Consider the following 15,156-nt stretch of genomic DNA (forward strand, 5'->3'; position numbering starts at 1 on the left):
GGGGAGGGGAGGGATTGGGGTCAAAATAAGGGGGTTGCAATTGTATGGGGAATATAAAAATAAAATTTATAAAAAAAAATAAAGATTAAATAAATAAAAAAACCCCAGATATTCAATAAAGATTTCTTATGTATCAAGCACTGAGTGAAGGGCTTGGATGTTATGGTGAACAGGTCTCTTGCCTCAGTGCCTTTCTTTAGTGGAGGAGAGGGACATTTGTCAATACCATTGGAATCTGTGTTGTGGAGGAAAAGAATAGGATGCTTTAAGGGAGTATTTGTCTGTCTCTCACTCTCACTTTCTAGTTCTCTGTTGGTTTGACTAGATGAGCTGAGGTACAAGAACATAGTTTGCTTAAACTTGCTGGGTTTAGACACATAAGTGTGTGTGTGGGGGGGGGGGGTGGTGTGCGCGCGCATGCGTGTGTCTGTGTGATTGTGTATTGGAGGCCATTTATACTAGCTGATCAGAGAAGGTCTCTCTTAAAATGTCACATGCAGGTTGAAACCTACCATGTGAGCAGGTAGCCCAGGAAAGAGTGGTGGAGTGGGAGGCAAGAAAGGATATTCAGATGAAAGTTAAGGCCTGCAGGTGAGAAGACTTCAGTGACTTGAGGAACAAAGACAAGGTTAGTGAGGTTGAAGCCAGTGATGATGGACAGGATGGAGATCAAACAGGGGCCAGACTATACAGGCACATGTGGGCTACTTGAAGGATTCTGAGTATTATCCTGAAAACAATGAGCAAATACTGAAGATTTCCCAAATTGAGGTGCGGTATGATGAGATTTAAATAATTTATCACCTATAAACACCACACAATTAGATTGTTTGGGGTTATTGTTTTGTTTCATTGCTTAAATTTTATCTCTTTTCCAGATGTCAGTTATATTTACATTTCCTTTCATAGGCGTTAGAGGCAAATCTAAAAGGGATTTAACAAATGCTTGTGATTAGTGACTTGTTTTTTGGTATTATTTCCTCAGACATAAAATAAGTCTTTGTGATAAGGCAATCTGTATCAAAAATTCAAATGTACTTTTTTAAATGTAGCAATCTCCTAAAAAGAGAATCAGACATTTCCATTTGCAACAGTAAGGTGCAATTGTTACCCTGAAAAACTCCTGAAATTAAGTTAAAATGGTGGATAAGATATGAAAAACATTTTTTAAAATATGTTACTGAGCTGATAAGAAATGAAGAAATCCTCTATATTGTGTCAACACAACGTAGAATGAAAGACTGGATCCAGAGAAATAAGGCAAATTTTACCTTGGGGTATCATTTAACCCCTGGTGTTTTGAGTTTCTGTTTGGATGGTATGATGAGAGAAGGGAAATCCTACATCCAGGGTGGGAAGGCTAGTAGCAATCTCCTACATAAATCTTGGACCCCATAGGACTATGCCTTCAGTATCAGGGTCAACTAGAAATAGCCCACCTACTAGAAGGGGATGATAGGTAAATTGAGTACTGGGGGGAATCTATCCTGACAATTCTTAATTCACAGTGTTTGTGACATTTATTATCATTTATTTGAGTTACCTCAAATCAAAAGTTTATTTCCTTTCAGGGTGGTCCCAGGAAGTTCCAAGTAGTACCTGGTAGAAGTAAATTCCCCTAGAACAATATTTCTCAATGCAGGTTTCAAAGACTTCAGTAGTTACTAATAGACAGGAGTTCACGGTCAAATGTCAGAGTCAAGACTCAGGTACTGTGGCCAGAGTCAATAGAAACAACAAAAAGCAGAACCAGACCTGAAAAGATCTTAGTGAATTTTCAGAGGCACCTCATAAAACATGTTTTTACTACATTGAAGAATAAAAAGAGGTGATTAAAAGTATAAGGATAAAAGACAGGAAGTTATAAACATTAATAGCATGTTTTAAAAAGAGCCAAATAGAATTTCTGGAAATAAAAATTAGTTGAGACTTAAAACATATTGTTTCTTTTTTTAATTGCTGCTATAAGATATTACAACAACAAAACTGCTGGCTTAAAACAACACATATTTCTTTTTTCTTTTTTAAAGATTTATTTATTTATTCATACAAGCACTGGGTACAGTCAGAAGTGCGGGAGGGTGAGAGAATTCACCAGAGCCAGAGCGGGGAGCAGAGCAGGCAAAGGACCCAAGTACACTGCTGAGGGGAGCAGCAGGAGGCAGGAGAGGTCTGTGCACCATGCAGGACCCTCCTCCGGTGGCCGGGGAGCAACCGGGGATCCAACCCGCGCTGCTGAGGCTGCGGGCAGCTTCGCAACCCAGCGCACAACAGCTGCACCACCGGGAGGCCCCAAACAACACATATTTCTTATCTTATAGTTCTGTAATTACTAAGTCTGACACAGGCATACCTTACTGGGTTAAAATCAATGTATCTACAAGGCTGGATTTCATTTTGTGAAAGGTCTATTTCTTTGTTCATTTGAGCTGTTGGAAGAATTCACTTTTTTGCAGTTGTAGGACAGAAGTCCCCAGCCCCTCACTGGCTGTCCACTGAAGGCCCTCCCCATCACTTAGAGGTCATATACATTCCTGGACTCATAGCTTGCTTCCTACATTTTCAAAATCAAGTTCCTCTCTTGCACTGAATCTTTCCCCTTTCTTCCATTTCATCTCTCTAGCTCACTCTTCTGTCTCCCTCTTCCATTTTTATGAAATCTTGTGATTAAATGGGCCCACTTGGATAAACCAGGATTATATCCACATCTCAAGGATCTGTAATGTTGTAGAAAGGTTAAGAGTCATGTGGATAAGCTCCAACATCTCAAAAAAGCCTTAGAAAGATATAAAAGAAGAATGAAAAGAAGTTTATAAAATAATGACTGAGAACTGATGAAAGATGGAAATACTCAAGTTCAGAAAACTCAGTGAATCTGAAATAGGATAAACAACAAAATAGAAATCGGTATCTAGACATGTATCACAATGATACTATAAAACACCAAAAACAAAGAGAACATCTTAAAAGCAGTCAGAGAAAAACAGATTATGGAGAAAGAAGGTAGAATTAGACTGAAAGGCAGTTCCTCAGCAGCAACAATGGAATCCAGAAGAAAATAGAATAATGTATTACATGTGCTTGGATAAAACAACTATTAACCCAGACTTGTTTACCAAGCAGAGTAGAATAGATGTTTCACCAAAGAAGATATGTTGCAGCCAATAGCACATAAAAAGAGGCTCAACCTTATCATTTATTAGGAACATGAAAAGTAAAGCTAAAATTAGATGCCACTTGAATGGTTTAATAAGTTTTAAAAAACAGACAATAACAAGGGTTGACAGGGATTTGGAGAAACTTGAACCTTCATACATTTCTAGAGGGCCCTGTAAAATGGTGCAGTTTATTAAAATGTTAAGGGTACATTAGCCATATGATCCATTATGTTCCTAGTTACCTATCTGAAAGAAATGAAAAGACATATCCACACTAGGATTTGTTCATGAATATTCATAACAGCATTATTCATAATAACTCAAAAGTGTAAATAAACTCAAATGTCCATCAACTGGTGGCTAAAGAAAATATATATTCTATATCAGAATATTATTTGGCAATAAAAAGCAGTGAAGAATTGATCTGTGCTACAACTGGGGTGAGCTCCAAAACTTTTTGCTAAGTGAAAGAATACATACACAAATTACCATACAGTATGTGGTTCCAATTATAGGAAATGTCCAGAAAAGGCCAATTTAAAGAGAAAGTAATTTAGTGGTTGCCTGCAGCTGGGAGTGGAGGTGGGGAAGGAAGTCAGAACTGATTGCAAATGGGCACAAGGATTCTTTTGGGGGTGATGAAAATGTTCTAAAATTAGACTGTGTTGATAAGTGCACAACTCTGTAAACTTTCAGAAAATCATTGACTCTTCCACTTAAAAATGAATGAATTTATGGTAGACAAATTATACCTCAATAAAGCTGTTTTTTAGAAAAGGAGAGCAAAACAGACATTTTCAAGAAAAAAAAAAAGTTTATTCACAACAGGCCTCCCCTGAAAGAGAGTCTAAAGGATTAACATCAGAAAGGAGAGTAATTATTATTATTATTTTTAAGATTTATTTTATTTATTTATGCATACAAGAACTGGGGTATAGGCCAGATTGGCGGGGGCAGGGGTGAGAGGATTTACCAGAGACAGAGTGGGGAGTAGAACAGGTGGATCTACTGAACTACACTACAATGCTCACAAGTGGGCGCAGTGGGCAAGACAGAAGAGGTCTACTGAGCCATGTGAGTTAGCTCCCTGGCTGGGGATCAAACTCATGCTGCAGTAGCTGGTGATAGCTTGACAGCGCTGAGACTTTAACCCCTGCACCACCAGGGAGGCCCAGGAGGATAATTATTCTGATGGAAGATTTGAGGTATAAAGAGAATGGGTGAGCAAATAAGCATTGTGGTGTAACATAATAATTATAAATATAATTTTCTGGTGAGAAAAAAGACAAGATAAAACTAAATAAAATACTGAGATGCCAGGAGAGAAGCGACAATAAAATAGGACAAAAATTGATTTTCAGCTAAAAGTCAAAAAGGAAGAAGAAACAAAACATAGTGATGCAAAAAATGCTTTAAAATATTTTACAATTACATTTTATGTTTACTCTTTATATTTTATACAAAGCTATAAATTTGCTTATATCTAGCCAGTATTTAATAAATCAGCTTAAAAAAGAAATGCTCAAATAAGTGTACACAAACATATGTACAAGACTATTGATTATAATGGTTGTAATAAATTCTAGTATGCTCTGTAAAAATCTACACAGCCAGTAAAAATGGTTATGTAGCTCTGTATTCATTGGTAAGGCAAGGCTATTAAATCGCAATTTAAAAAAATAAAATAGCATAGTACAAAAACCATACGGTATGATCTATTTTTTTGTTGTTGTTGATAATATTGAATGTACAGGCATAGGGGGGAAAAAGCCTAAAAGCATATTTTGAAAATGGGATTTTTGTGTGGTGAGCTTTTTTTGTAATTATCACTTTATGCTTTCTATTTTCTGTATTGTTGATTTTTCTCAATAAGGAAGTACGGTCTTTATAATAAAGCGTACTAGCACCATTTCATTTGTAAAATAGAGAAAAACTAGGCCCCCAGAGGCTAAGCCCAGCACAAGTATCAAGAGCTCTGCCAGGATGAGTCAGGGACAAACGTAGTGTTATTGAAACACATCTTAAGAACCCCTACTTATCTTCTGCTGGTGCTCACAGCACAAGGACACAGAGAATTACACCTTCCTCTCTATCCCTAGGTACAAATTAAGCAACCTTTTTAAAAAATGGTCCCACTAACTAGCAGAACCCCAAGGATCAGTTGTTAAGGTTGTCCAGCTTTTTTGCTGATGAAATAGACACATTTTGTGCAAAACGAGGGAATCCTATTCAGCTGGCCTGTAATTACTTAGGAAACAAGCTGAAAAATGGAGGAGACGCTTCTGTCCTCAGCATTTTTATTTGATTAGCAGGTAGAAGACCACATCAGGACCAATCCTGCAAACTACTGCATCCTTCCCAAGAGTCCTGACAAAAGTAGATGCATCTGTCACTGTGCTTTACATAGTGGTCTGCCAGTCAGATACAGTCTTCATGAGGGTCAGACCGAGTGAGTAAGTGTCTGTATCAACCAGAGTTGGGGCATTACCTTTAAACACGTGAATTTCACTACTAGGGACAGAAACGTAAAAGTTGATTTTTTTAAAATGCAAATTTATTTTGTATAATTTTATACATAAATTTTAATTTATTTTTTACTACTTGTGAGCAACCTCTAGTAAGATGTTGGCACTAGAATATCCCCAAAGGCACTTATTTTATTTAATTGTTTTTTTTTTTAATTGGAGGTAACAATGTTTTACAATCAACACATGATTGGGGGTATAGGTTCACACCTCTTCAGTTGTAAGTTGCCACACCACACCTGCTACCAAGCACCCATAATCCTCCCCCATAGTCCATTGCCTGCCCCTTTTACTCCTTACCCCATCCTCTCCCCTTCTGGAAGCCTCAATTCCGCAGTCAGATTTCTAGGTTTGTTTTGGTTTACTTTCATTTGTCCCTTTGTTTTGTTATCTATAATTCTCAGGTGAGTGAAATCATCCGTTGTCTTTCTCTTTCTGACTTATCTGGCTTAGCATAACCCCCTCCAGTTCCATCTATGTAGTCGCAAGTGATAAGATTTCATCTTTTAGTATTCCACTGTGTAAATATACCACCTCTTCTTAATCCATTCATCTGTCATTAGGCACTAACGTTGTTTTCATAAGTTGGCTATTATAAGTAGTACTTGCAACGAACATAAGAGTGTATATATCCTTTAGAATAAGTGTTTTTGCATTTTTTCAGTTGATACTTAGGAGTGGAATTTCTGAATCATATCACAGATGTATTTTTAATATTTTGAGAAGCTTCTAAACTGTTTTCCATAGGGCAGGACCAATCTACATTCCCATCAACAGTGTACAAGAGCTCCTTTTTCCACATCCTTGTCAATACTTGTTTCTGGTCTTTTGATATGGACTATTATCATAGGTATGAGCCGGTGTCTTATTGTGGTTTTGATTTGCATTTCTCTGATGATAAGTGATGCTAAGCAATTTTTTCACTTGCCTTTTGGTCATCTGTATCTTCTTAGGAGAAGAGTCTATTTAGCTCTTCTGCCCACTTTTTGATGAAGTTGTTTTCTTGTTGTTGAGTTGTAGGAAATTTTTGTAGATCTTAAATATTAGCCCTTTGTGAGATATATGATGTACAAATATTTTCTCCCACTCAGTAAGATGTCTTTTCATTTTTTATGATAACTTCTTTCACTGTGAGAAAACATTAGTTTGATATAGTCCCATTTATTTATTTTTGCTTTTGTGTCCCTTGCTTTGGAGTCAAGTCCCCAAACATATCTTGGAAGTCAATGTCATGGTGTGTTTTGCCTACTTTTGTCTATCTATATATTTGTTATGGTTTCATGTCTTAGATCCAAGTGTTTGATCTATTTTGAATTAATTTCTGTGTATGGTGTGAAATGGTGGTCTAGTTTCATTCTTTTGCATGGAGCTGTCCAGTTTTTCCCACGACTATTTGTTAATAAGACTTTCCTTTCTCCAATGTATACCTTGTCTCATATGTAATAAATTTACTATACATATACATATGGGTTTATTTCTGAATTCTCAATTCTATTCCATAGGTCAGTATATCCATTTTTATTCCAAGCCATATTGTTTGAATTACTATAGTTTCATAGTATAGTTTGAAGTCTGGATATTTCTATTCTTTTTTGTTATGATTGCTTTGGTTATTTGGCTAATGTTTGCTCTTTTTCTTTGACAGATGCCACTGAAACTTTGATAGAATTTAAATTTAAATTCACTAAATCTGTATATTGCTTTGGGTAAAATGGCCATTTTAATAATGTTAATTCTTCCAATCCAGGAGCAGGGAGTAACTTTCCACTTCTTTGTGTTTCTTCAAAGACATTTATTTTAAAAGTTGAAAAATAAGTATATCAAACACACACACAATTGCACAATGGACTAGAGAAAAAAAATCTTAGTAAAATGGCACAAAGGACAACCTATTCCTGAAATATGGAGCTATCTCTGTTTTTTTTTTTTAAGTCATATGAACTATTGGAAAATAATATACAGAAACCTTGTTTAAATAAGGACAGAAGACCAGAAGAGAGTTCTTGTGTACATATAATCAGTTCACAAAACAGAATGCAGGCAGAAGAGTCAGGCCTTGCAGCTCTTAATAAAAAGTGACAGCTTAGCTGCTTCAGAAAAAGAAAGAAGGAGGCTTGATCAGTGGAGAATGCTATGACCTGCAAATGAGAAACCACGGCACTGTCCTCCAGCCAACTCTATGTTTACAACAAACTTTCTAAAATATACCTAAGTGGTTTCTTCTCTTATTCAGAGGAAGTGTATGCTGTCTTGCCATGAGGTCACACTTCCTACTTTTTGCCATTGTTACTAGGCAACTCATCATGTGGGTGAAATAATGTACTGTTTATTTGTTTGGGGTCAACAAATACAAGAAAAATACAAAAACTCTCAAGGGGAAAACTTACAAAAAATAGCTGATGTGACAACAAAATGAAGTCATAAAAAGTTAAGGATCCACATGTTACTAAAATCTTTTCAAAAATTTAAATTTGTCTGTGATTCATATTAGGCCACGATCTCATTTTAGAGTTTGACACAGTAATAATGACAGAGCAAGTGGGTAAATTTCCATGTTAGAGAAGATGCAGGTGTCACCCTTGCTGAAATACAAGGCAAGTCTGGGTAATGTTAAAGCTGTGATTTAATCATGAACTCCGTGTCTCCACATCTCCATCAGCAACAAGAGCTCTCTGCTCCTAAATCAAACATATCCAAAGCCTTGCTCATTGCTTTCATTCTCACCGTCCCTCACCTGAAAGTCTTTATTTCACATTGTCATATCATCAACGCCTTTGTCAGCTGCCCAACCTAGAAATTTCAGAGACAACCTCCTCTTTGATGTGGCTACCCAGCTCTTTTTGTTTTCCACATTCTGTTTCCATCATTTCTAGCATTCTCTGGAAATTTCTAGTGGCTTTATCCCCACTGTCTTTAGAAAATCATGCCCCAAATCTTCAAAAGCCAGTCTCAGCATTTGCATCAACCTCACCACTGGGAGGCCCCTCTTTAATCACCCCCCCCTCCCCACTGCTGTAGGCCCATGGGTTCACCAAACTTACACATATCTTCAAGACCCACCTTGCCTGGTTCACTTGTTTATGTGCTCTCATATGTGCCTTTACTTTTTTCCATTGTGCTGAAGTATTTTACTTTTAAATTGTCTATATTTAAGGTACACAATTTGATGCTTTGATGTATATAAACATCCTTACAATTGGTCAATTTCCTGCTTCCTTGCATCCTGCCCTTTTTGTCCCCTGGGGCTGCAGTTTCTTCCTCCCATTCCTTCTCTCTAACCTGAGAGCCTCTGCACATCCCTTAAAGCACAACCCAGAGATGGCCTGTCTCACTAGCATATTTTGATCCCTAAGATGGAATTTATTGCTCTTTTGCTATATATATATATATAGATAGATAGATAGATAGATAGATAGATAGATATAGATATAGATACATCTATTGCTATCAGAACAAATGCATATATATATTTATCGATTTTAGTGTTCATCATATTGTATTACATAACTGTTAACCATTCATCTGTTTTCCCTAATAGGTGATGAGCTCCAAGGGTAAGGATTGTGTCTTTCTAATCTTTTCATCCCCAAGTCGGCTAGAGAGTATGTTCTCAATAAATATTTATTTGTTGAACTGAAGCCAATCGACTTGAATTCTATTAAACCTAAAATATAAAGGAGAGAAATTCTCTAATATTTAAAGGGCATGAAATTTAATTATATGGTCCTTCTTATAGTAAAGGTAGAGTATATTATCATTGCTATTTGTCTATTTCCTGGCATGTTTCTACACACAAAGGGAAATAGATCCTTATTTATTTATATAAATATACATGTTTCTTAAAAGGCAGGAAAATCAGAAGGATATAATTTGAGGGTGAAAGAAAACTATCTTTAAAATCATTTTTAAATACATCTTTAGAGGTGAAAGAGAAGAAAAATCACAGCAAGTTTTCATTCATGCTAAGAAAATCCGAGTTCATGCTTCCTACTTTTTCTAGCTATAAGTAAAATGGGGCAAGACCCTACCCCAGGATGAGAACCCCATTCTGGGAGTCTCAGGAGCTGTCTCGGCTCACCTTCAGCTTAAATCTTCTTTGGAACGTTCTTCCCAAGCACCGGGTGCCAGCATCTCACGCCACTGTGTACATAACTGCCCACTCTTGTCCTGGCCTGGCCATGTCACCAGCACTCCAGAGAGAGGCAAGGGGGATGCTGCTGCTGCTGCTGCTGGGTCTCACCTAAGAAATCACCTTCATGGTGGGTGATTTTATTTATTTATTTTTTTTTAATGAGGTTATCTGAAAGCAGTCCTGAGACATGGATGTCGGGAAGTGGACTTGAAAAGCCTTGAATTCGAGTGCGCAAGCCCTCCAGTTCCTCTCATTTTATCAGGCAAGGAGTGCTGGGGCCGTGCCACTTCCGTTTCTTTTTCTACAATGTGATTTTATGTTTGCAAAGATATGAAAGGCGAAAGCCTGATTAGCTAGCTATAACGGAGAATGGTGAAGATCTCTCTATGACTCAAAAGCCCAAGGGGTTTCAGGAACAGTTCCCATAAATGCTCTGAGATGAAGAATGAGAACTATAATACTCCAGGAGCTTTTGGGTACCAAGTTGCTTCTGGAAGAAAATGTCTCTTTGGAGTAAATATGGAAAGCAGCTCATGCTGGTCTTGTAGCTTGGTGGTTTGGGGAACTCATCTACCTCATCTCTGTTGGGTGGGAGTGTCAGAGTCACGGGTGATAAAAATGGAAAGCAACTAAAACACAGAACTGTCTACAAAATAAACAATTAACCATCTAATGAGATATTAGTGCACTATCATATCCAAACTGGTCTAGATTTATCTACAGCTTTGCACATGAAATATCAATGAGCATAAATTTCAAAAAAAATCTAAAACTCAAAAGCATCAGCTAACACTAAAAAGAATACAATTAAATTCTTCCTGCATAGAAATGAATATAAAAGTTGTAATGAGACATTTGACAAATTTCAAAAGGTAGAAAAATATGCATAACTGCTAATGAGAAAAAGAGTGAAAATAAATAACTGTTTCGACATTGAGACAGTTGAATTTGCCGAGTCCTTGGTATCTTATAAATCTAGATAATAAAATGTGAATAAATTACGCATTTTTATGGTTTCTGTCACCAAGGTATCTAAGCTCTTGGGAGAGATTTTACTTGTTTGAAAACATTTATTCTGCTTGAATCCCCTCCTCCTTTTACTTGTTTGAAAACATTTATTCTGCTTAAATCACCTCCTCTTTTTCTTGAGCAGGAACCCAGGAGAGAGACTTGTAGCTCTCCTTCCCAAGTCTCCTTCCTTATCTCTCCAATTTATTAATACTAACTTCAGAGTGCAGATAGGGCCATGGCGTTCCCCGGCATGACCCAGTGACAGCCCATGAGTCTTTGTGGAAGCCAGAAAGCTTGAACGGCACGCAGGTGTGATTAACTTATCACACCAGTTAATAAGGGTTCCTCTAGCTGAAGACATTCAGAGAGGTTTCACCAAGATGTCTCGGAGATCACTCCTTTCATGGTTTCACCTGATCTCTCTGCACAAATGCATCCGAACCTGTCACTCGGGCTCCCTGTCCACGATTCTCTCCCTACTGAAATACATCATAATGTCTATCCCAACTCAACACTCCCCACATAGGACTCCGTAACTCTCCCTCGAATGCACTCCTGTTCCCAGTTCTTCCATCACCACAGGCCCCTGGCCAGACATGGCAAAGGAATCTTTGATTACTTCTTTCATTTCACACAGAACTTGGAGAGTTACATCTTGCTGGAATGGGGAGGGTCAACTTGGGAGACCAGAGGTAGGTTTTAGCTGGGAAGCCTTTTCCTTTATTGCTTACTGCCTCCTAGCGGCCAATGGGGGAACGGCGTGGGACTGGAGCGCAGCCCTCCAAGAAGGCTGGCTTGGTTGGAGAGAGTAAGGCTGGGTTACAGTCACCAGGTATTTCAGAGCACAGAGGAAAGAAGGAGCAAACCCAGGACAAAGCTCGGTGAGAGACTGAAAATCGCCTAACCGTGAATTGCAGGACAGAGCCTACTGCCGGAACAGGAACCAGAAACAGACCAAAGTCTCTAGGGAGAAGGAAGCAGGAGTGGAGGTGGAAGGCCCTAGAGCCCATCAAATGGTAACTTGAGATTGAAGAGACATCAGGGGGAGAGGGCCTTGGGTCTTCCAGGTCAGCCAATTGTCTCTCTCTTAAAAAAAACTTCCACTTGAGGCAGAGACCAGTGCTTTTTATCTAACTTCACTCAGTGTGCGAGCCTGACACTCTGTTTTGGTAAAATTGGGTCTTTGAGATAATCTGTTCATCCGCATAGCCCTTAAATAAAGGAATATGTGCTCAGCTTCACTCAAAATCAGAGAGTATAAATTAAACTATGCTAATACTCCATTTTCTTACTTGTCATATTATAAAAATTCAAAAGCTTCACTAACAATCCGTTGATGACACTGTGGTCAGAGTGCAAGCAGCACCGCCCCCTGTGAAGGAGTGTATCCATCTCCTTGGGAACACAGCCCACCCACACAATATACCTGAAATGTATTTCCAACAACATGAGAAACCATCAGCATGAGATTATTAATTGAGGATTATTTGAGATAGCAAAAATACTGGCAACAACCTAAATGCCCATCCATAAGAGGATGAATGAATAAAATATGGTAAACATGAACATAAAGTAACACGAAGCTGTAAGACAATAATGAAGACGATATTAAGAACTGATACTGGGTGATTTATAGGATGGATTGTTTAGTGAAAAATACAAGACACAAGGTAGTATATATTGAGAGAATGGCAACTTTGTATAAGAAAAAAAAGCTAATAAGAACATGCATGTGTATATGCACGAACGTACGTATTCACATATGTAGGTATGAGCAAAAAGAAACATGGGTGATAAACCAGAAATTCCTTTCCCCCATAAAGGAAGGGAGAAATGATTGAGAAGGTGTGAGATTTCTCTATGATCATATTATCTAGTTGTGATTTTAGAGTCATGTTCATGCTTAAATGTAATATAAATAAAAACAAAGGAATGCACCTATACATAAATTGATAGCATATAACCATACAGAAAAGACAATTTGAGTAACTTTTGAACCTATTATTCTATACCTCAGAGGGGATATATTCTAAGAAAAGAATGTCAAAGAGATCTTGCCTTTGATATGTTTGTTGGTGGCAGTGTAATTCAGAGTAAATGAGTAAATATGGTGAAGTTGCTGGGAACCAGAGTTCTCATTAAGAGGTATCATTATGAAATGAGGGGAGAAAGAGAAGGGCCCTGAGGTGTGCAACTGGAATTGGAGTCACTAGCATAGCTCATGACTAATGTTTTTTAAAACATCATGATTTTTTTTTTAAATATCTGTATTTTCCTTTTTTTAAATTTTGTCATTTTTAAAATTTTTTTATTTTATATATATTTTTTACATCATTTTTTTTTCATTTTTGCACAATGTATGCATTTTTATCTTGGCTATAGTCTCCATAACCTTGTTTTGATCCTACTCCCTTCTCCCTCCCCATAGTGTATCTCTGGTTGATAGTTGCCTGTTGATTTTGATTTTTACTTTATTACAATTAGTCTTTTTCCTAGTCCCTTATTTAGGTTTTCTAAATTCCTGCTATGAGTGAGACCATCCGGTACTTTTCTTTTTCTTTCTGGCTTATTTGGCTGAGCATGATCCCTTCCCGTTCCATCCATGTTGCTGCAAATTGCATGAGTTTGTTTCTTTTGATTGCTAAGTAATATTCCATTGAATAAATGTACCACATCTTGATCCAGTCATCTATTTTTGGGAATTTGGGTTGCCTCCATAGCTTACCTATTGTAAATAGTGCTGCTACAAACATAGGGGTGCAGGTGCCCTTTCGAATTAATGTTTCTGTGTCCTTTGGATAAATACCTAGGAGTGAAATTGCTGGATCATGTGGAAGCTCCACCTTTAGCAGATTGAGGAATCTCCACACAGCTCTCCACAATGGTTGGACCGTTTGCACTCCCACCAGCAGTGCAGGAGAGCTCCTTTTTCTCCACATCCTCACCAACATTTGTTGTTGCTAGTTTTTTTAATATGTGCCATTCTCACTGGTGTGAGATGGTATCTCATTGTAGTTTTGATTTGCATTTCCTTGATTACAAATGATGCTGAACATTTTTTCACATGCCTGTTGGCCATTTGCATTTCCTCTTTGGAGAAGTTTCTTTTTAGCTCTTCTGCTCATTTTTTGACTGGGCTATTCACTTTGTTTTTGTTGAGTCTCATCAGTTCTTTGTAGATTTTTGCCAGTCCTTTATCACTAGTGTTGTGTGCAAAAATTTTCTCCCAATTGGTGGGGTGTCTCTGTGTTATGGTTACTCTCCCTTGTTGTACAGCTTTTTAATTTGTATGTCTTTCTCTTGTTTTATTGCTCTGGATAGGACTTCCAGTATTATATTGAAAAGCAGTGGTGAGAGCGGACAACCTTGTCTTGTTCCAGATCTTAATGGAAATGCTTTCAACTTTTCACCATTGAGAATGATATTAGCTATGGGCTTGTCACATATAGCCTTTATGATGTTGAGGTATGTTCCTTGTGTCTCGAAAATTTCAAGGGCCTTTATCATAAATGGGTGTTGTACTTTGTTAAAAGCTTTCTCAGCATCTATGGATATTATCATATGGTTTTTATATTTCTTTTTGTTGATGTGTTGGATATATTGTTGGATTCTGTTACCTAAATTTTATTGAGGATTTCTGCATCGGTGTTCATTAGAGAGCTTGGCCTGTAGTTTTCTTTTTTTGTGTTGTCCTTGTTTGGTTTTGGTGTTAGTGTACTGCTGGTTTGGTATTATCATTTCCTTCTCAATTTTTTGAAAGAGTTTGAGAAGAATAGGCACTAGTTTGTTTCTGAATGTTGGGTAGAATTCATTTGTAAATTCATCTCCGCTGTTGTTTTTGGGGAGGGTTTTGATTACCATTTCAATTTCACTGCTTGTAATTGGGCTGTTTAGGTGTTCTATTTCTTCATGATCTAGCTTTGGGTGATTGTAAAGTTGTAGGAATTTGTCCATCTCTTCTAGATTGTTGAACTTGTTTGCATATAACTGTTCATAGTAGTTTCTGATTATTCTTTTGATTTCTGCTGGGTCTGTTGTGATTTCTCCTCTTTCATTTGTGATCCTATTTATTTGTGCTTTCTCCCATTTTTCCTTTGTGAGTCTGGCGAGGGGTTTGTCTATTTTATTTAGTTTTTTGAAGAACAAACTTTTGGTTTCATTGATCTTTTGGATTTTTTTTTAGTTGCGATTTCATTGATTTCTGCTTTGATTTTTATTATTTCCTTTTTTCTACTGGTTTTAGTTTTTTTTTTTGTTCTTTTTCTAGTTCTTTGAGTTCTTTCTTGTTTCTTGATGTGAGCCTCTATTGCTATACATTTTCTTCTTATTA

The 15,156-nt window shown here is 37.3% G+C and overlaps 1 protein-coding gene across 1 annotated transcript in view; it reads right to left on the reverse strand.

The window, feature by feature from the left end:
* The window catches only part of DNAH8 (dynein axonemal heavy chain 8), a gene marked incomplete at its 3' end in the record, with an annotated part of 299,195 nt that overhangs the window by 24,766 nt on the left and 259,273 nt on the right, over window positions 1-15,156 (reverse strand). The window lies entirely within an intron of this gene.

This window comes from Talpa europaea (assembly GCF_964194135.1).
Source record: "Talpa europaea genome assembly, chromosome: 2".
In the NCBI taxonomy this organism is placed as follows: Eukaryota; Metazoa; Chordata; class Mammalia; order Eulipotyphla; family Talpidae; genus Talpa; species Talpa europaea.